The sequence below is a fragment of the Triturus cristatus genome, chromosome 7 (assembly GCF_964204655.1).
Source record: "Triturus cristatus chromosome 7, aTriCri1.1, whole genome shotgun sequence".
In the NCBI taxonomy this organism is placed as follows: domain Eukaryota; kingdom Metazoa; phylum Chordata; class Amphibia; order Caudata; family Salamandridae; genus Triturus; species Triturus cristatus.
In genome coordinates, this window is record NC_140590.1 from 1303755534 (window position 1) to 1303778534 (window position 23001).

General features: G+C 49.4%; 1 protein-coding gene across 2 annotated transcripts in view; it reads left to right on the forward strand.

Annotated features, from left to right (window-relative positions):
• Positions 1-23001, forward strand: part of MTCL2 (microtubule crosslinking factor 2) — a 1546820-nt gene that overhangs the window by 1424590 nt on the left and 99229 nt on the right. The gene's annotated exons all lie outside the window — the stretch shown is intronic.

Genomic DNA, 23001 nt, shown 5'->3' on the forward strand with positions numbered 1-23001 from the left:
GAGATGCGTTTCTTGTAGCAGTACTATGTCCGTTCTAGCTCTCTTTGCCTGATGAAGTACTGTGCCCCATTTTACCTTGTCGAGCATGCCTCTAACATTCCAGCTCATAGTAAGTAGTTGGCCCTGTGGAGACTCAGCCATCAACATTGACATGTAATGAACAGTGTGTTGTGTGAGTTTGCACAGATGGGTATCTATCTAATATGACATTATCTAAGCATTGGATACAAAAAACATAACGCAATCCAACCCCCACCCTAACCCAACCCCACTCCCCACCCCAATACCTCATGAAACTTAAAGCATCTGTTGCTGATGAGACACCCAGATGGCCCCAACAGGGGACCAGCAGTGAGTTCCTCCAATGAAACCTTAAACACCCATAGGCTATAGTGGCAACTGTACAGAAAACACGGGGGTGTGCTTTAAGACAAGTCAGCCCACAATTAGTTATTAGGTGGCTGATTGATAAAGATATCAACATCATGGCACATTATGCTATGGATTGAGAAATATACTTGTGCAGTCATTTATGCTGTGTCAAGGCCCTCCGGCAGATGCGCCATCTTGATCGCACTCTTGTGTCTTGGAACGCTATGTGAATCTGGAGCGGTGCCTCTGCCTGTCCCTCTTCAGCGTTCATCGGCGATGTGGTTCACCCAAGGATGAGTCTGAGTCCTGGCGAGGAGGTGAGTGGGGTATTGGCCGTACCTGCTCGTCCGTCCAGGTAAAAACGGCCTCCAGTGTGTCAAAGAAGGGAGGTTGTGAGTTATATATGACACGCAGTCGAGTGGGGAATTGAAGTGAGTACACAATTTTAAGTTCACTCAATCGTGCCTTGGCGGCTTTGAAGGACTGGCGCAGCTGTAGAATAATCCTCATTCACCGTCACTAACTGTACCAATCTGGCCAGTCCACGCACGAGACCACCACTGTGGGATTGACACACTTCTCTGCCACAGAGCTGCCGCTCCAGGGCAACACCAGATGCAATTCTGTGGGGGCCACACTCCCGGTGTCACAGAAGAGCGTGGACCAGCTTCGGCGCGTACCAGGGACTAACAGTGACTCATCCAGAGGTCACAGCACAGTATCACGGGCCACGCCCGGCTGCCCGCAGCACATGGTCGCACATCCAGGGACCATCAACTGAATCACCGCAAGGTCCTTTGAAACCAATGGTAGAGGGGCTGCTTCCCTCGGAGCCCCGGGGACGGTCAACGCCCACCAGCTGTTAAACGTGGTGTACTTCAATGTCTTGGATGCCCACCGTAGCGGTCTTCAGTTGCACCTCTGTTAAGGCCAGGGGCCTCAAGGGCAGGCCCCGCTGCAGACTCAGACCTTTCCACCAGGTCCCGGGCGTCACCGCTGCAGCCCAGCCGAAGAGGGCGGAAGGGAGAGGAGGGCTGATGGCACCGCGGTCGCGCCTGGTTCAGCAATCTTTATGCACCAGCGGCCCTGGGACCGCAGGGAGTGCATGCCCCACACAGTCCCAGGATCAGGGGCGCGCTCCCCGCCGCCGCCTCCACGGGAAGCCTCTCTTGTCAGCGGTGCACCAAGGGCCCAGGGGGTGCCCGAGTGTAAGAAACTGGCTCTATATATACTGCACCAAAGTGAGGTACAGTGTGTATAGAGTCCAAGGGTCTCCAGAGGTTTGGCAGAGGTTAAAGTTAAATAGAACCTTACTGTCTAAAGTGGTAGCTTGGTCGAGCAGTAAGGCAGTATCAGAGGACAGTGTTAAGCATTTGATGTACACACTCAGTCAGCAAAGGAATTCACACACTCAAGAACTGAACTCTAGGCCAAATGTTTTTGTATAAAAAATATACCGTTGTTTTATTTCTAGAACCAAGCAAGCCTGGTACAGGTAAGCATATAAATAGTTTGCAGTAGTAAATTACTTGTATGAACACAGTTCAAAATTGCAGTATAACTTGTACTGGTTTTAGTTACAGTTTAAGTAAGCAGTTTGCAACACTTAGCAGGTATAGTACATTCAAATGAATAGGCTTTTTAAGAAAAATGCAATTAATTTCTTTTCAGATTACTTTGGCTAACACAGGGCTGGATCTTAGATTAAGCACTGTGACATTTCCTGAAAACAGTTGAGTAAATTTGTTTTAGTTAGAAGTACGATTTTTAAAGAATATTATTGTATTTCAAAAGTTGACACAAACTTTTTCACATAGAATCAGCAATGTTATCCTATGGGAGGAAATTCACTTAGTAAGTTACTTTTGCGTTACTTTCGTAATCCAGTGCTGGACTCCTAGATTCAGCACTGGGACATTTACTTAAAACAGGTAAGTAATTAAGTTTTTGTAGTTTGTACGATTTTTAAAGAATATTCTTGTATTTCAAAAGTTGACACTTGGAAACTTTTTCACAAAGAACCACCAATGTTATCCTATGGAAGGATATTCAATTCACAGGAAAGTTACTTTTTAGTTACTTTTCTTACTCAGTGCTGGACACCTGGGTTCAGCACTGGGATCTTTCCTGCAAACAGTTAAGAAAATTTGGTTAGGTTATTTGTGCGATTTTTAAGGAATATTCTTAGTTTTCAAAATTCGACACTTATAAAAACTTTTTGGGAGAAAAAGTGTCCGGTTGGTGGCTGCTGGCAAGCAGGCCACGGGGTTGTGGGAGCAAAACTCCTAGGGTTAAGCTCAGGGCAAGTTGGGGACCAAGTTAGCACCAAAAAGGCACCCTAAGCGGCACTAGGGTGGTCGGGTGCAGAGTGTTGAGGCCCAATGTTATCCTATGGAGGATAGGGGGACTCCGGTTGGTGGCTGCTGGCAAGCAGGCCATGGGGTTGTGGGAGCAAAACTCCTAGGGTTAAGCTCAGGGCAAGTTGGGGACCAAGTTAGCACCAAAGGGGCACCCTAAGCGGCACTAGGGCGGCCGTGTGCAGGATGCTGTTTTGAGGTCGGGTGCCCTGTTGATTTTAATGGAGATTCTCCGGGACAAAGAAACACTGCAGGCTCGGGACAAGGATCTTCCAGGAGTGTCCACCACTTCGAGGGGTAAGTTGAGATGTTAGGCACCGCTGGGTTGGGCACACAAGGCCGTGGGGTGGGCATCGGGTGCAGGGGTGCCTTGGAACATCGGATTTTCTTACCCGCTCTGGTCACGGTAGGGGGGTCCTCTAGATTGAGGCTGCAGATGTCGTCAGGAGGCTTGAGGCAGGTCAGGGGTCGCAGGATCTCGGGTCAGGATCACCGGGGGGACCTCCTCGTGGTATTTGTCCACTCGAGCTCGGGCCGGATTCGGCGGGTGCAGAGTGTGCGGGATCCGTGGTTCCTGGCTGGCACCAGAAGCTGCAGTTCAAACGCATCCGCTGTTCACGGGAGAAACAGCTTGGAAGGTGAAGGCAGGCAAGTCCTCCGGGGTTTTTGAGGTTGCTGTCCACTGGACACACCGGGGTTTTGCAGGAGCAGGTTCGAGGGGGAGACAGGCCTGTAGGGCTGGGGCCAAGTCATTGGGCGTCGTCCTCTTGTTAGCGCTGCATGGCTTTTCGTCCTTCTTCTTCTCTTCTTTTTCTTGTGGTTCCTGGATCTGAGGAAGGAAGGTTCAGGGTGCTCCTAAAGATTAAATTTAGGGGTGTTACAGGTAGGTAAAGGGCAGGGACCAATGGGTCCCTTCCCTGGGGTGGGTACACCCCCTATTCTGCCACTCTCCATTGGGAGGGGGGGCAGGAGCCTGTCCCTGGTTAGCTGGGTCCCCCCATCCTCAAGATGGCGGGGACTCGAGGTTGTTCTTCACCTTGCCTCCCCCACCTTAGGGGTGGAGTTGGCAGAGGTAGGCACACCTCTCTTCCTGACTTGTTTTTCCCGCCGGTTCTCCCGCCCAAAGTGGGGGTTAGAACCAGTGGGGACCAGTTGATGAAAGCAGGAAATGGTCTGGAGAGGCTCACAAAGGCGGCATGCCTTTGAAGTTTCTCCTTCGTGAACCCTGCTCATCCTGGGGAAGGAGGCTTGGCACCTCGTCCCAGGATGTGCATTGTTTCAGACCCCCAAGAGCAGCAAGCTCTCGACCCAGGGGTCAGAAACATGTCTGGTGGTGGCAGCCTGTGCAGCCACTCAGTCAGGTCACTTGGAGTTGGTCGAGTTTCAGGGGGCATCTCTAAGATGCCCTCTGTCGTGCATTTTACATTAAATCCCACACTGGCATCAGTGTGGGTTTAATGTGCTGAGACGTTTGATACCAAACTTCCCAGTCTTCAGTGTAGCCATTATGGTGCTGTGGAGTTCATAATGACAAACTCCCAGCACCATATACACTCAATGGCAACACTGCACTTACAGGGCCCAGGAATGGACTTGGGCACTGTAGGGGTACAGGGCTCATGCACCCGTACCCTCACCATTGGCACAGGGCACCCAGCTATAGGGGTGGCTGATGTATGCCAGGGCAGTGGTATGTGGGCATGGCACACAGGGATGTGTGCCATGTCGACTCTTTGTTTTGTTCTGCACCAAGACACTCAGCCTGCAAAGGCAGTATGTGTGTGTCAGGGCACAGGGCCTCTAAGGGTGGCACAGTAAGTGCTGCAGCCCTTAGAGGCCTTCTCTGGTCACAGTGCCCTGGGTACCTGTGGTACCATTTACCAGGGGCTGACCTGTGGACAGAGAGGCCAATTGGGTTTAGGCTTCAATGCAGTTTTAGGGAAGGAACACAGGCCCTGGGTACCTGATTGGCAGGAGCCCCGGGCACACGCAGTCAAAGTACATCAGCAATTCAGCAAAAAGTGGGGGCATACCATGCAAGAAAGAGGGCACTTTCTCACAGCGTGTATTACCGGGTGGCGGCGGTCCCAGGATCAGGAGCGTACTCCTCGCCACCTCCTCCTCCTCCGTATTGTTATTCACTCACCGCAGTGGGCCCAGGACCCGGTCGGCACCACGTGTGTAGCTGGAGCCTTCATGGCCTGATTAGCCCGGCCGACCACGCCGAGCCGCAGGCTGGATTTGGTTTTCTGCCAGACATCGCAGGCGGGTCCTGTTTGGCACACCGCTGTATTCTCTGTTTCTGCCCCTACAGGGGGACTGAAGTAAATGTTACAGGCAGCCTCCTGTCACTGATTAGGTCGGGTTTTGCATGCGGGCTGGCAGAGCCGATCTAATTTGCGTCCGCCATGTTGGCCTGCTGGCCACGCCTCCCCTTGGGACCACTTTTCAATAGGAGGTAGATTAAGATAAGGGACGTGCCACAGCTCATCCTCCTTCCTAGTTTCGCAGACATCTTTCATCTCTAGTAGTTTAAAAGTGACATTAATATCACCAGCTACAATCAAGGGTGATGGAGTGGTCCTATTGCCCAAGAGCTCTTCTAACTCATGTATTGTGGCCATTCTTCTACCCGCCCTAGTGCCTCTAGCATAGACTTTATAAATGTCAAGTAAGAAACCATTCTGTCCTTTAAGTTGAATAGCTAGAATGTCAGGGCTGGTAGGCGGGAGCTCACGGATTGTACAACGTAGTGCGATTCTAACCCAAATTATCAATCCCCCTGCCGGGATACCGGGCTTAGTCAAACATACCAGGCGATGGAATGATACATATCCTGGGACGTGGATGGAGGAGGTACTCCAGGTCTCCTGAAGTATGCAAATGTCAAAGGTTTCAATGTATTAGAGCCAATACTGAAGGACCATTTTTGACCATACCCCGGTCACATTCGATGGCACGAATTGGAGCTTGCTGGATTCTTCCTGCCTATTAATAAAATTGGATTGTATCTTGTCTAGGGAATTTCCTGCCTGCGCATGGGGTGTATTTGATTTAATTGTGGTGCTCCACTAGTCAGCCTTCTATTAAAAGGAGCTAGCCTTTTTTTTTATTCCAGTCACCAGTGGGCGAGGGAAATATAAACTGGTCTGTAGCATGTGGGCTACTGGTTGTATAGGTAGTCCAAATGTTTTGAGAAATAGACCAGTGGGTGTGAATTTTTGCCTAACTCTTGAAGTCGATCATTAACTGCTAGATTATAGTCTAAGCCAAGGTGAGGGACTGGGGGTGGGCAGTAGGTGGCGAGTAATGTTGTGGCAGACTATGCTTGAATTGAATGCTTGTCGAAATTGGAGGACTGAATCTAGCTTCCAAGGCTATCAGATTATGGGCTACCCTCTCATCAGCCATGCACGGTTCAATGCAGTCGGTAGAGTTATTAGGGCAAGTAAGCCTTCTGGCTTGCAGGATGCCCTCTCTTATAACTGAGAGGCAATCCCTCACATGGTGAATTCAGTGGATGGTTTTGTTAATCCCTCACATGGTGGATCAAGCGGATGGTTTTGTTTATGAGAGAATCCTCCCTTCATGCCTTAGATGGGAGAAGGCTTTGGGCGCATTGGTCATGAAAATACATTTAGGGGTTGATAAAATGTCCTCTCGCCAAACTGGAGGTTTAACTGAAGGATTGTAATCGCAATTAGGCCTAGGTGGATGATTGAAGGTAGGGAAAGGACCACAATGCAACAACGGGCCTCAAATTACATGAGGCTGGGATAAGCCTCTCCCCCTAGGTCACCATGTGAAGCCACCTCAGCACCACTACCTTTGCGGTTTACAATTGCGGTTCTTGCAGGAAGTTAGTGGGGCTCGGCCTGGGCTAGGTAGGTTGTGTTGACATGGTGAGTGGGGGACTGAATGGAGGATTGAGGATTGCTCTTACCACTATCTAGTAAATTTTTGACCTGACCTGTAAGTTCCATGATTGCTACTTTCAACATACTGACTTCTCCCCTCAAATCAGCAATGATCCTGGAGACAGTGAAATCAAACAGAGTTAACCCTTTAATTGGTGCATCACCCCAACTTTACCTCTTTCATCCCATCCACCTGCTGTTTCTTCCCCTACCCCCTTAACTCCCTCTATTTCCTCCTTACCTCTTGATCGTTGCTCAGTTTTTGCAGGGGTGTGAACCTATTGGTAAGAATAATATCAATGTCGAGTGGGCCTTGAGCTGAGTGGGATATAAGTGGAACTAGATTCACAGGCTCAGAATCAATATCAGAATCAGTTGTCACAAGTTGAGACAGCTTACTACTGCACATGTTTGGTTCCCTGAACATTGAGGGAATGCGTTTTGGTAAACACAAGTAGAGTCAGTTGATGGGCCACCCAGGCTACAGGCTGGAGCAGGCCCCAGCGGGTCTCACACTCAACTAATAGGTCATCAGTACGGTCTAAAACACAATTACTCCCAGGATGCTTACTTGCCTGCTTGACTTTAGAAGATCTTGCCTCTATCTCCACTCCCCCACACTCAACAGACTTTCTCTTCCCTATTTCGGGTCCTAGACCTACTTTTTAAAGGTGTGGTAAATACAAAACCACTTAGATCTTAAGAACGGCCACAGCAATAAGACGTTTTAATGTCTTTTCTCCTGTTGATGGCCCCCTAGTGTCGCCACCCTCAAAGCAGGAAAACAAACACTCCTTAAGTAAGCTAAATAATCTTGAGAACGTCTCGGTTGGTTGACAAGACACCACTGGCCTCCTTCAGGTTCCCACTCTATATTCACACTAATGGACAAGTCGGTCTCATTAAGTATGGACATGGTTGCAGTGGCACAGTACCTTGGGATGGCATCAATGTCCTCCAAAAGAGTCAAGGTGAAGAAACAAAACCAGGGGGAGGTGGCCCTGCCCTGCCTCATCCGGTCAGTAACGGGCAAGGATGGGCCCACCCTTGGCCCAAGCATCGCCTGGGTGCTGCCCGCGTGTGGCCCTCGCCGCTGGCCCTGCATCGTTGTTTAAAGCGGCTCCGGGCGCGGCGGTAATGCTGGCAAGGACTGGGGAGTCTGGGAGTTGGAGTCCTCTCCCTGCAAAATGCAGGGTTCCCGAGTAGCGGGACCCGCAGCGCTGTTTAAAGTGTCTCTGGGCGTGGTGGTAATGCTGGCGAGGAGCAGTGAGTCTGGGAGTTGGAGTCCTCTCACTGCAGTCTGCAAAATGTGTGACATTAATGAAAACATTCTGGCACAAAAATGTATGTCATTTTTTTTTTTAAATATCTTTATTTAAATTTTTCATCAATTTCTTAATACAAACTAAGCAATCATTGTCCGATATTGCACTGATATACAAGGTTAATATCACTGCGGCAGTACATGCATAATTACAAATCATCTCATATGACATTCACAGTATAATGTTACCGCTACTTCTCATAAGATAACGTGCATTGGTAGTTTGATATGGGTGTATAATACCCACATACACCGTCACCACTGATTGAGGGGTAAGACATATCTATCATATGTATCTTCTGCTTACGGCGATTAGTATAATGTGAGTATGTCTGTCAACACATTAATATATAGTGCATGTATAGCATAATTTCTAAGAAACAATGAACAATAAGGCATGGATTTTAGGAAGCAAGCAGTATCGCTAATTTACCGGATGTCTACATCTTCCAACCTGAAAATCATAACCAATAATTGTAAAAATAAATACAACAAAACTGTGAGATATCAAATATACAAAGCATCCTACATCTAGAATATTATGTGTCGTTTGAGTGAGGTCATATTGGGCGCCGCGCGTGGTTTATCAAGCATGGGTTGTTGTCCCTAGTCTATGTGTATTTGTGTGGAGTCCGAGGTGTCCTGTACCTGGGGCCGTGTCCATGTTGTTTTATGTAGGAATGTGGAGTCTCCCACCCTAGTAGTCCTGTACAAAGGTGTCTTATGTGCACGGCTTATCTGCCCCACCTGGGTAGCCTCTTCAGGCCTCTTCTCCCACTTGCCGTGCTTGGGGAGCACACATTGCTACACCCGCCTGCGCGAGAGCTTTCAACATGTCATCCCAAGCCTGTACGATAGGAAACTTGTGCAGCCCAGCTGTTTCTTCTCTGTGAAGAATGGTGCTCTCCATCTGTGCCCAGTTTTCTAGAGATTTTAGCCAGTGGGATGCCTCTGGAGGGTCCTTGTGCTTCCATCTCTTAGTTATTAATCGCTTTGCGGTGATTAAACCTAAGTCGCAGAATCTGGAGCTTACTCTGTAAGCTTTTCTACGTTTATAAAACCCCAGGATGCAAACCTCCCATGTGTATGGCACTTCAGCGTTGGTGCTGCTGGTTAGAGTTGCCGCTATTGTGCGCCAATAGGTGTGAAGCAGGGAGCAGGACCACAGCATGTGTAGTAAGTCAGCGCCCAGTAGATGGCATCTCGGACAAGCCGAAGTGGTGATGTTAAAGTATTTGTTAATCTTGTCTGGCGAGAGATACGCTCTGTGTAATACATACGTTTGTATGAGTTTGAAACGTGAGTTACGCGGTATGTATGTGGTGCTAGCCAAGACACGTTCCCAGTCCTTGTCTGCCCAGGGTTGACCTCTGTCCTCAGCCCAGCTCGCCCGGAGTTTCTGCAGTGGGTTCAACACGTGTGTAAGTAGGGCCTGCACTAGCCAATGAATCACATGTGTCCCCTCCCCCACCACATGTGGATACTGCAGCAGCTGATGTGTTTGCGGTTCAGTAGACGGATCTCCCCATGTTAGTGTTAATGTCCGTATGATGGCTGCATGCAGGAGAAACTGGCCTACCGGCAAGCCAGTATCTTCTGTCAGGGTTGCAAAGGACAACAAGGCACCATCCACATACAGATCCCCCAATGTCTCCACTCCCGCCTCCGTCCAGTACGCCAGCTCTATGTCTATTACAAATTCTCTATCTCGGGCGTACCTACCAGTGGCAGTATTGGAGCGTAGGGGACGGTGCCCTTTGTAAGCTGAAGACCCCTTCGGTAACACCTGTGGGCTATCTCAATGTGCAACTGTGTCGGGCGGGGGGATTTCGCCAGTGGGTGAAATAAGCCATAGATTTGTGTCTGTGTCCATGAGCATGACTCTGTGGCGGTATCTGCCAGGTGTTTACCACTGAGCCACTTTGCGACCCACTGCAGCTGTGCAGCTAAATAATATAATTCTAAATGAGGTACTGCCAAGCCCCCACGTTCCGGTGGTGCATATAATTTCTGCAGCGCTATCCTGGGCCGCCCCGTGTTCCATATTAGGCCTCTGATTAACCCCTCCAGCTCCCGAAACAGCCGCATGGGGACATATACTGGCAAATTTGCAAAATAATACAATAGTCTGGGCAATACTATCATTTTAGTAAGTGTGACTCGACTCATCACATTTAGTGGCAGAGTTTTCCAAAATTGTATCTGCGCCCGTATGGAAGTGATTGCGCGTATCAGGTTGCCTTCTATTATGTCCACAGGGGATCCGTAAATGTATATGCCCAGATATCTAAACATTGTCGGGTACCAGGCAAGCGTCAATCCATTTATTGTTATATCAGTCGCGTCCACGTTTTCTTTAAAAGAATAAGCGTCCGACTTGGCCCAATTCACCTCAAGTCCTAAGATTTCCTCAAACCTGCAGAATATATCGGATATAGCTAGCGGTGTCTCATGCATGTCTCTCATTTACAGCAACAGGTCATCGGCATATAGGGACACCGTATGGAGACCATCTTCCTGGGGTATACCCCAGTCTGCTCCGCTTTCTCGCAGCATAATCGGCAATGGCTCCATAGCGAGGGAAAAGAGCAGCGGGGATAATGGACATCCCTGCCTAGTTCCACGTCTAACCCTAATTGTATCAGACATAAGTTTGCCTGTGCGGACTTGTACCATGGGTCGCTGATACAATAACTGCACCATTTGTAAATACCCATCTCCTAGCTCATATTTACGCAGCACCGCTGCGAGGTAAGGCCACTCCACTGAATTGAAGGCCTTCTCCAGGTCGAGTACTAAGCAGCCAGATCGTGGCCACTGTTTCGTTGCATATTTCTGAACTCTAAATAGTTGAGAGAGGCGTTCCTAGTTGGGACAAATCCGTTTTGGTCGCTGTGAACCCGGGCTGGTACAAACAGGGATATACGCCTAGCCAGGGTGGAAGCAAGGATTTTATAATCCGTGTTTAACAAGGTCAGTGGGCGATAAGAGCCTAAATTTGCAGGGTCTCTACCTGGTTTCAGGAGGGAGATCAGCGTCGCCTCATTTTGCGTAAGCGTAAAGGGCGGAGTCATCTAGGGCCGCCGTATATACTCGCAGCAGCTCTGGTATTAATATATCGGAGTAAGCTTTAAAAAATACGGCCAGTAGTCCATCCGGATCTGGGGATTTGCAATTTGATAGGGAGAAAATACTCTTACGCAGTTCGTCTGGTAGCAAAGGGGCACCGAATTCGTCCTGCTGATGCTCCCCCAGACACGGCAGCGCCAGGGCCGAGAGAAACTCCTGTGTGTCTGTGTCCGTAGCCCGCAAGCAAGACCGATACATTATGGTGTAGTACTCTACAAAGGCATCATGTATATCTGCCTGGGTATGAACCATGACGCCATGTGCGTTTTGTATAGACGTGACAGGTGTGGTAATTGTATCTTGCCGTATTAGCCACGATAACAACTTGCCAGGTTTGTCTCCCATTTGGTGAGTGCGCGCTGAGTGTGCTGCGTAGTTCAGATTACGGAGTCGGTCAAGTTATCTGGAATGTTCTCCCTTAACTCGCGCCAAAAACCCATCGTCACCCTCTACAGCCTCTCCCTCCCTCTGGAGCAGGTTATTTTCGATACGCGTTAGTTCAGTCTCTATTTGCTTTCGCATACCCGCCTGCATACCAAGACATTCGCCTCTAACCACTACTTTGAATGCATCCCATTCTACTTGGGGCGTAGTGGCGGTACCAGTGTTCTCTTCGAAGTAGTGTGCTATATGTGTGGCCAGCAGATTTCGGAAGGGTGCATCTAATAACACGTCTGGCTGCATCCGCCAGGTCGGAATCGGCGACCGGGGGGGTTCCCACAATATCTCCAATAAATGTGGATTATGATCTGAGTGTGTCCTTCCTAAATAATAAACCGCAGACACATGTGGAAGTAATTCATCAGAAAGCATGTACCTATCTAATTGTACATGTAAACCGTGAGCGCCAGAATAGTAAGAGTACACCCTCTTCAACCCATCAGAATCACACAGTATATGTGGCCCTGCAGTGCACTGCTTTCCCCTCATGAGACCTCGCGGCAATGTTTGTCGAGTAGGAGCGGAGAGTATTAAAAGACACCTCATAACAAACCAATATAATAACATAAACATTGAAATAATTCCAAAAGGGCGATAGTGCAACAGGCAATCGTCCAAACCCTCAACAGAGGCAACAGTCAAAACGACCTGGGGGGGTGCGCTGCGCATTGCGTACTAGTGATTAATAATATACGTGTCTCATAGTCTAGAGGCTCCCCATCTACAGGCCAAATACAATATAATGTAAGCAAACTATGTGTCTCAACCCGGGGACTCCAACCAACCCAACGGCATATTCCAGCGCCAACACAGCCATAACAGAGCTGAAGATCAAATCCCTCCCTCCCTTTTAGTGACCCGATTGCACTCCTCGCTCCATACCCAATGCAATGGCCGACCAGCAGCCCCTGCCTATGGACACATCATCAGCGATTGAATATTTCTACACATACAGCACAGTACCTCAGCTTGAAGTCCAAACAAGTATAAAGTCTCACAGTGTTCATATGATGTGATCAGCTGTCTGTGGAGTGACGTCCGGCTGCTCAGTCGAGTCCTGTGAGGTTCTCAGACCATATATCAGCTCATCATCACTGGACAGGTCACGTTGGCTCATGTTTGATGCGTCCTCAGCCCCCAAAGAGCCACTGATCTCCGCCACCACCTGCAAGGCATCTCGCTGTCCGCTGAGAATCAAATCCGTGTGTGGTCCCATCGGCGGCGAGGGTGGATATCGGGTCCCCATTGACCTTCTCTCTCTCCTACGGCGGCAGCAGGGGCCCCCCAGTTTTGGCAAGGAGGCCACCACAGAGTCACCTCGAGGTCTCGCAGCGGTAAAGGTGTCCAGGCAGTCCTCTGCTTCCTCTGGTGTGGCAAAGAAATGTGTTTTGTCATTCGCCACCACCCGCAATCGCGCCGGGAAGAGCAGTGAATATTTCAGACTGTGCTGCCGAAGTTGTTTCTTCACCGCCATAAAGGAGTATCTTTGCCTCTGCACCTGGATGGTATAGTCCAGAAAGAACATTATTTTGTGGTTGTCTATCTGGATATCTTGCAGTTTCCTGTAGGATGGAGTCACGGTCCCGATAGTTGAGAAGTCGGAGAAGCATGGGTCGTGGATTAGACCCCGTAGGGGGGGGGGCTGCACAGGGACTCTATGTGCCCGTTCTATAACAGAGTGGCGAGAGGGTCCCCTCCGACAGGAGATCCTTGAGCCATTTTTCCATGTGCAGCACGGGTTCCCTTCCTTCCCAGCGTTCCGGAACTCCCACTATGCGTACATTGTTTCTGCGTGCACGCCCTTCAGCGTCTTCTGCCCTATCTTCCAAGAACTCTACTCAGTTGAGCAGGTCCTGGACCTGCTTGTCTGTCTGGACCACTTGTGGTTTGATGTCGGCAAGTGAGGATTCCAGGACAGTGGTGCGGTCTGTTAGCTTCCGGTGATCTGCATGCAGATGAGTAAGGTCGACTGCTACCTTATCTATTTTGGATTCTAGAGAGGTGCGGGTCTGATTGATGTTTTCTTCCAACCGCTCCATCGCAGCAAGCATTGCATCTAATTTATTCGCTGTTTGATCTGTGTTTCCATGCTTCGCCATCTTGTCCGTTTTAGTCTTAGCCGGTATTTGTGGGGTCTGTGTTCCTCCTGTTCCAGTCCGTGCCCGGGTGCCGCCCGACATGGGTTCACTACTCCGCACTTCGGTGCCGCTCCGTATACAACAGGATTAGAAAGTGCTGTCCCCTGAGCGCGTAGTGCACAAGAGGGCTCCCTCCGGTGGCGGGGGAACACTGGTGTCTACAGTAACTATCACCCAGTCCCCAAACGTAGCAGTAGGGCACCACCTCTCTTCCTAGACGTGCCAGTTACAGCTGGATTGCCAATCCCAGGCTTTAATCTTGTGTCCTGCCTCAGGTGATGGCGCCAGCGCATGTCCCAGGGGACAGTTAGTACTGTCCGCGTCTATGGTGCAATTTCACCCCCCCCCCCGCTGATATCACCTGGATTCTCCTGCGTGTCACCATCCAGATGCTTTGCACACATACATGTGCAGTGTGGCTCAGCTGCGCAGAAATATATCAAAACCAATAGTCTATTCCTCGCCAGGGCAGCAGTATGTGTCTACACTCTGGACCCGAGGGGTATACGTTGGGCGCCTATGCCAATGCCATCTGGGTTTGCAGTGTGGTAATGCCCACCAGCTCGGGCTTTCAACAAGCAGTGACGTCGTAGAAAGGCCCCTCGTCTTCAAAACACACAGCAAATATGGTGACAGACAAAGCCCAGGGCCTCCAGCTGCAGCACGCTCCTCATCATCCAAATCACGCAGGGAGAAGGTTGAATAGGCCGCTGCAGCTCCCTGCCCGCCAGCGGAGGGCCAAGCATTCCAAGCTCGTCGTGGCAGCAACGGCGGTTAGAGCAGCTCAGGCATCAGGGAGGAAGGGGCGAAAGGGGCGCACTCCCCATTTGCGCCGCACCGGCAGCAGCAGCACAAGCAGACTAGGTGAAGTCTTCTTTCTCCGTATTGCCTTCGCCGCCTCCCCAGTCTCACACGGCAGGATCAGGGCCCGGAGCACCGCGGGCAGCACCGAACAGTTTCTGCCCGCCAGCGGCAGATAATAAAGGTCAGACACACAGAGGGAGGGGGGGTGACTACAGACCCACACGGACCGTCGATTATTGCCCTCTGTCACTCCCCATCGATGTCAGCGATCATGCGGGCAATCCGATCTCCGTCACCGCACATATCCTCCCACTCCCACGACTTGGCAAACAGCAGACAGACCAGTTCTGTGAAGGCGGGGGCAGGCGAACGGCACAATGGGGGCCCCATCCACCCCACACCATCAAGTAGCGGACAGCGAGTACCTCATTCACGGACACTTGTCAGCCCTTCAAACAACTGCGCCATGTCCTGCGGCCTTGTGGGTGGAGCCAGACACCGGGCTCCAGTAGCTGCGGTCTGCGCTGCCAAAGCCATGCAGTGGGCGGCACCACGAGCCGATGCTGTCAACATGGGCTCAGGTGAGCTCTCATCGGTGTCGCTGCTTTAGAGTGGTGGCGCACACACACTCCGTCTGGCCAGTGTCCTCTGCGACGACTGCATCCGGAGATATTAGCCCATTTAGGGGAGCCTCTTGCAGAGCTCTACCTAAACACGTCCGCTGCCATCTCAGTCATAGCCACGCCCCAGAAATGTATGTAATTTATGGAATGAGGTGCCCCCATAGCATACGTGGAGTACCAATGACCAAATGCTGGCCTTTGCACAGTGGTGGCAATGTTTGACTAATGGGGCACTCTTTTTCATGGGGTCTATTCCAGGGGACCCTCAGGTTTCATTGGCTTAGCTTACATTAAAGAACTTGAATATTTAATGAATGCCATTCTTGTGTGAGTCTGTGCTCCCATTGCACCCACCGGAAAGCTTTCCTCTAGCATTCAATTGCAATTTTACTTTATGATGTTAGAGTCTCAGGACTCTGGTCTTGGGCGCCATAAAGATTTATTTAATGCAAAATTTCTCAAGCATATATCCCTTGGTTCGAAATGCCTCGCCCTCCCCCATCACAAAACAGCCAAAAGTAATTAGAGGTGCATGTATGCTATGCTGACTTAACTATATAAAGTGCTATTTTAGGAGGTTGTTCTAGCCTAAAGGAAGTCAATTTAGTTGAATCATAATCGATCCAGAAAAGCATTGGGGAATTTCATAAGGATAGTTTTGGATTGGATATAGGAGTTTTGGCAGGATAATCATTTTATAAAGAGCAACTTGGCCCATCAAATTGCTACCCCTTTTTAGGTCTTGCCTAGGCAGCGCTTGCGCTATCTCTTCGAGGCATGCTGTGTTCAGAATATGGGCTCTAAACTCCGCCCATTTCCTGCCCATGTTTTCAATTGGCTCCTGTGACTGTCTTTTGTAAAGGCTGTTTTTTCCTATGGTTAGTTTGTTTAGCAGTCCCTCCTTTTCTACTCTTGTAACCTCCCATAGGGACTGCCCCTCAAACAGGTGCTCTTACTCTGTGTGTTTCATTTACAACTTCTGAGCACTATTTTCTTAATAAGCTGGTGTTGCAGGCACGCAGCTACGCGCTTCCCAACTGCGCTTCCCCAACCCTATTTTAAATGCATTTTATTTCTTTTGTGGCAGTGCAGCATGCTGCGCTTTATCTTGAAGTTCTTTTGTTCTGCATGGCTCGGCTCACTTACCTCCATTTTTTAAATAACTTAAAACATACATTAACTCTTAGAACAGCGCCCGTTTCAGGTGCACCACACTTTGTTTTACTTGCAGCTTCGGCACTGAATCTCCCTGTGGGGTACCCTCGCACCCTGCACCGAATAAAGGCCTGCCTATTCTACACTGCCCCCGGCCCGGCTGTGTACTTATGGAGACCGCACCTTTGTTTTCAGACAGCCGCTCTGCCTCGAATAGATGCACTGCAGCCACCATTTCTGATTTTTTGTTTTGTTGCAGCATGCCATGGATGCAGAAATGCATGTAATGGTATTTTTTATTTATTTACTTTTTTTTGTTTCACCGCAGAAGCATACTTTAACTCTTAGCGCAGCGCACGTTTCACGAGCGTTGCACTTTGTTTTACTTGCAGCTTCCGCACTGCATCTCTCCGTGGGGTGCCCTCCCTCCACCCCAAAAAAGCTTGCCTACTCTACACTCCTCCCGGCCCCACTGCGTGATTAAGGAGACTGCACCTTTATCTTCAGCCAATTGCACAGCTTGGCATAGATGCACCGCGGCCACCATTTCTGAATATTTCTTTAGTTGCAGCACGGCATGGGTGCAGAAACGTATGTTTTGGTATTTTTTATTTGTTTACTTTCTTTTGTTGCAGCGCGGCATGACGTGCTTTATTTTGAAGTATGGCGGCTACTTCTTTCTTTTGTTCTGCAGAACTTGGCTCACCCACTTCTATTTTTTAGATAACTTAAAACATAGTTTAACTCTCGGCGTGGTGCCTATTTCACGAGCATCGCACTTTATCTTTTACTAGCAGCTTCAGCACTGCATCTCCCCAGAGGGTGCCCTGAATATTCTACACTCCTCCCAGGCCCCATGGTCAGAAGGAAGATGTCTCTTTGAAAATATAATCTTCCTCATTCTTAATATTTGTTTCTCTAAAAAAATAACAGCAGTTATTATCCATTCCATTTTCCAGTTTTAAATACCCCCACAACCAGTGCTTTAAATGAGCCGGTATTCAACGGTACTGAGTACCGGCACTTCCAAATTTTCCACCCGGCACTTTTTGTCAGTCAGGGAGAGCCGGTACCCTGATTGATGGCAAGCAGAAACAGGGTAGGTATCTGCGCCAATGCAGAACGAATGCTGCTCTGCTTCTAGATCTCGCAATTGCACTGAGCCATGAAGTAGACTTTTGCAGAGAGGCTGCTAGATTAGCAACTCCCTTTGAATTTCCCCAGACTGCTGGGGTTGGAGAGAGCTTGCGTCACGCTGTGATTAACAGTGCAGGGTCTAGGCAGACTCTGCACCGTTGATTAGGCGTTCAAGGACCATTCAGTCGAAAGTGCTGTAGCCATCCCACTTGCTGGTCAGTAATTCAGTCCCATTTTGGGTATTGCACTAGCCGTACTAAAAGCAAGTTTACAGGGCAACACAATCCTACACCTTCATCAAAGCTGGTTTTCTGTACATGGTTTTTTTCACCACAGGAGCTGCTTCCCTTTGTGTGCCCCTCTAACACTAATCGCTGCATTTACATGTTAACAGCGACAGATCAATGGGTAATGGGTTCATGATTGTGAAGGTAGCCCTTCCCAAAGAGCAATAAATAGCAGGGAACACTGCAGCACTCCAGGAACTGAATCTTGTTGGGGGAATAACGAGCTAAACATAGAAGGAAGGGGGAGGGAGGAATGTAAAAAAGTGAGGTGACAGCTGAAGTTAGGATAAAAATACCAGATATTTGTTCAGTTCTGAAATGGGTGCTTAGAGATTTGTGTAAAGTAAAAAATCTGCTGTATTTCTTGAAGTAATTGGTTTAACTATTGATGAACCACATGCGATTTCAATTGAATCGCCTCTTTTAATGCCGGGAAGCAGTCTGATCAAGAGAAATGAAATAAACTTTAGCCTTAAATTTAGTTTAAAACACTGCTTTGCAGAAATTACAGGGGCCCGACGGTGCTTTGAGCGCTTGCTGTTGCGTGCACACTTTCACAGCTTGGAAATACTTTTGTAATTTTTTTTTTATATTTCTTTTTATTAAACAGTTCGACCAAAACACATCAAGTGGTTACAAGCAGGTGCCTCCATCATTCCTCAAGAATATTTTACACATTTCAAAATGATACACAGTTATTGTAGTAGGTAGATCAAGGGGACTCAAGCGCATCAGCATCTCACGGAGGGTCTGGTGGGGTGCAAATATCCCCCCTGTGATGGTTCCAAGCTTCCCACACCCTATTCCATTTCCCCGGGCATCCCCTGGCGACGTAGACTGACTTCTCTCTGAACATGCACCAATCCAGATCCTCCATCCACCTCCCAATCTGAGGTGATTGGCTAGCCCCCCACAGTTGAGCGATGTTACGCTTCGCTACCATGAATGCTAATGTTGCCCACTGCGTTGTGTAAATGTTGAGGTCAGTGGGTTCCCAGACATTTAATATGCATCTACGAGCCTCTGGCTGCAAGTCAATCCCTAGAACTGCCCGCAGCATGTGATGGACCTCCCTCCAATATGATTGTATGTATTGGCAGTGCCACAATATATGAATAAATGTCCCCAGTTCCCCACAGCCCCTTCTGCACTCTCCGCTGTCTGAATGACCCATTCGAACTAGGCGGGGACCCGTAACATATGTCCTATGTAGTATTTTAAGCTGCACTAACCTCAGCCTGGCCTGGATTGCAACCACACGTGGGGAAGAAACCGCCTCCTGCCAGTCTTCATCGTCTAGTTTTAGGCCATCTTCGTTCCAGTTTCTTTTGAGATTTAGCAATAGATCTTCCATGTTATTTATTAATTTCCTATAGATCAGAGAGATGGTCTTCTCTGGAAGGTGTCCGTCTAGCACCCTGTCTTCTAGAGCAGAGGCGTCCGAAAGTGTCGTTTCCCTAGGGATTTGGGAAAGCAGCGCGTGTCGAACTTAAAGGTAACGGAAGTACTCACTATCATTCAAACTGAACTGTAGGTTGAATGAGTCAAATGTGTGGACAGTTCCCTCCTCCCAGACGTCTTTTATTCGCGAGATCCCGATGAGGTCCCACTTGTCAAAACCTTTGGATTTCCAGAGGCTCCCTAGTTTCTCTGAGTTCCAGAGTGGAGTGGCTAGTGTAAGTTTGTTTTCCCACTTCAGGTGTCTATTGGCTTCATGCCATACCTGGACGGCGTGTGCCGTGGGTCCAGTCAGCGGAAATCTGTGGGGCCCAGCATATAACGCTCTGTTGTATTCTCCCCCGGTGAGCTGCCACCTATCCATGGCAAATCCAGGATCGTTTGGTTGACTGTAGATCCCGTGATTGATAGCCGCAAGCTGGGACCCCCAGTAATATTTCTTTAGGTCGGGCAACCCTATTAATCCTCCATCATACCAATTGAGAGTTAACTTTGAGAACGCTATACGGGGTATACCATCCCAAAGAAGCTGTCTCTGGAGACCCTCGATTTCTCTGAAATAGGACGCTGGGACCGGATTCATTGTGTTTTGGAGTGCATACAAGAACCGAGGCAAAGCCATCATTTTAAAAAGCACCGCTCTACCTAGCATGGAGAGCGGAAGGGATTTCCAGTGAGTGATGTCGTTTCTAAGTCTCAATAAGGGAGGGTTCAGATTGCTGGTGTAACGGAGCTTTGAGTCTAATGTTATGTAGATACCGAGGTATCAAAAACCTTCAAGAGCAATTTGGATCGGGCAAGTACTTGGAATGGCTGGCGGGTCACCCCGGAGGACATATAGCACCGATTTGGACCAGTTTATCGCAAAGCCAGAATATCTGCCGAAGATTGCCAGCACGTCCAGAAGGCAGATCAACGACCCTCTTGGGTTGGTGAGATAGAGCAGAATATCATCTGCGTACAGGGAGATCTTATCTTCCCACTCCAATGACCACCGCATTCCACGTATAGACGATCCTGCCTGACCCACGGCGCAAGCGGCTCCAGGGCCAGTGCAAAAAGAAGCGGGGACAGGGGACAACCCTGTCGAGTGCCCCTACTCAGGTGGAAATCGGGGGACTTGCGATTATTCACCACCACCCGAGCCATCGGTTCAGAATACAGGAAACGTATCCTGCCCGTGAATTTCGGACCAAAGCCCAATTTGTCCAATACTGCAAATAGATGGAGCCACTCGACCATGTCAAACGCCATGGTGGCGTCTAATGATACTAGGACTGCCGGCTCCATAATCGTAGGGGTCCTACCCAGCACCCCATGCAAGCGACGTAAATTGAGGGCCGTATTACGATGAGGCATAAAACCCGATTGATCCGGGTGGATCAGGGTGGTGATGACTTTTGCCAAACGTGCCGCCAGTAATTTCGCAAGGACTTTGGGCTCCACATTCAGCATTGATATGGGCCTATAGGACGCGCAGCTGGTTCTGGGTTTGTCTACTTTATATATGACCACTATATTGGCTACTCGTTGGTCATACGGGAGCTACCCCTTCTCCTTGCTTTCCTTGAACATGGAATGGATGTATGGGGCCAGCTTATTGGACCTCAATTTATAGAGTTCGATGGGAATACCGTTGGGTCCTGAAGCTTTCCCCGAATGTACGCCTCTGATGGCCTGGGCCACTTTGTCGCCCGTCCGTGGGGATTCCAAATAATCTCTGTTTTCGCCTGATAACGTGGGTAACTTAATATCCCTAATCATCTCCCTGTTTTCTACTTCAGTGAACCTCCCCGACGTACCATACACCACATGATAGTGATCTGCGAACGTACCTGCGATGGCCTGCGGGTCCGTAATAGCACTGGAGTCTCCCCCCTTTACCTCGGGCACCAGTCTCGAGGCCCACTCCCTTCTATCCAGCCAAGCAAACAGCTTTCCTGCTTTATCTCCGTGCTCGTATATTCTACTCTGAACCTCTCTACTCTGCGCCTTGGCTCTATCCCTGGCGATGCTATTGAACTCTTCCTGCCGTAACTTCAATAGGTGAAGGCCCTCAGGGGTTACCGCTCGGATCATCTCCTCTTCCGATTTTAATACGTCCTCTTCTGCTCTTTCAAGTTCAGCTTGTCGTTCCCTCTTTTTCCCTGCAATCAAGGAGAGGGTCTCTCCTCGAATAACAGTTTTGTATGCCTCCTACAGGGTACTCGCTGAATCAACCGTACCCTGATTTTCCTGGAAGTATCTATCAGTGGCTGTGGCGATGTTCTTCCTTGTAGTGGGATCTTTCAAGTACCATGGGTTAATGGGGGCTACCCTACCGGCGTTTACCTGGTCAAATTCCATCTTGAGCCACGCAGGGGAGTGATCTGAGACTCCCCGACCCAGGTGACGTACCTCCCGGAGAGCATGGGCCTGCGTGGCCGGGTCAAGTATATAGTCCATTCTTGACAAACTTTGGTGCGCGCATGAGATGTGTGTGTACTGTGCTCTGCCTGGGTTGTATGCCCGCCAGCTATCCACTGTGCCCAAAAATTCGGGAAGCCACCTTTGTGCGGGCCTAAGTGCACGAGGCGGTTGTCAGTCTAATTCCCCATCCATTATCGCGTTGAAATCTCCACCCAGCACCAAGAGTTCCAATGGTAGTGTCAAGAAGATTGAACTCAGGTCTTTGAATGTGTCTGTATGTAGGCCAGGTGGGACATACATTGAGACGAACGTAGCTGTTTTCCCTTCCCATTGGCCCGAAATCCCAACATATCTACCCCGCTTGTCTGACCACGTGGCCTGTATAGTAAGGGGGAATTAGTTTTTATTCAGTATGCCCACCCCTTGTGACCCAGAGGTGAATCCCACGTGTGCCACCAGCTTATACCCTCCTTTATGTAAGGCCATGCACTTGTTCCCAATTAAGTGTGTTTCCTGTAAAAGGACCACGTCCGGGGCGTGCCTTCTGATAAACTGATTGACCATCCCCCTCTTAATTTTGTCTCCCAGTCCATTTACATTCCAACTCAGTATGCTGATCGCTCGTCATTGTATCTGTGTGGAAGTATCACCTGCTCTGCATTTTCGTTTGATGATGTCGAAGCAATTAAAACTGTACACAATTCAAATTCAAAATTGAGAAACATTCTAAGCCCCTCCCAACTCCCCCCCCTCCCTGCACCCCTGCTCGCGGTGTCCGCCCATTACAAAACTGGCAGAGTGCCTGTCGCCCTACACACAAATGCTAACTAATAACTAAAGGTAGTAAAGAGGAGGAAGGCCGGCACTCGTCCCCCCACCCCCAAGTCCGTGTTCATATGAGCAAAGTGTTCCCTGAAGAATACAAAGCTTACGTCCAATTGCGGGGCTCCCAACCCCTGTACCTGACCATCATCAGTCCTTCTTCTCGACCGGTTCTCAATCTTGTTCCTGCGTCGCATGTTCCCCTCCATTGTCTCGTGCCGCAGTGCCACCGGGGGGACGACTGTCCAGCCAGTCAGATGCCACCTCCGGATTGTCAAAGAACCATGCTCTACCCTCAACCTCCACTCGGAGTCTCGCCGGGAACATCATAGCATATTTAAGTCCTTTGTCCCTAAGTTTCTTCTTGACGGCGAGAAAGTTTCTGCGTTGTCTCTGCACCAGCTGCGTGAAGTCGGGAAAGAAGGAACGAGTGGCATTTTTATAGCGCAGTGGGGGCGCCGCTTGGGCCGCCTGCAAGATTGCATCCCTGTCTCTAAAGTTTAGAACCCGTGCTATCATCGGCCGCGGGGGCGCTCCGGGCCTAGGTCGCCCACCTGGGACCCTATGCGCTCGTTCAGTAGTGAAGAATTCGATAAGTCCCTTGGGCTTGAGATGTGTTAAGATGAGC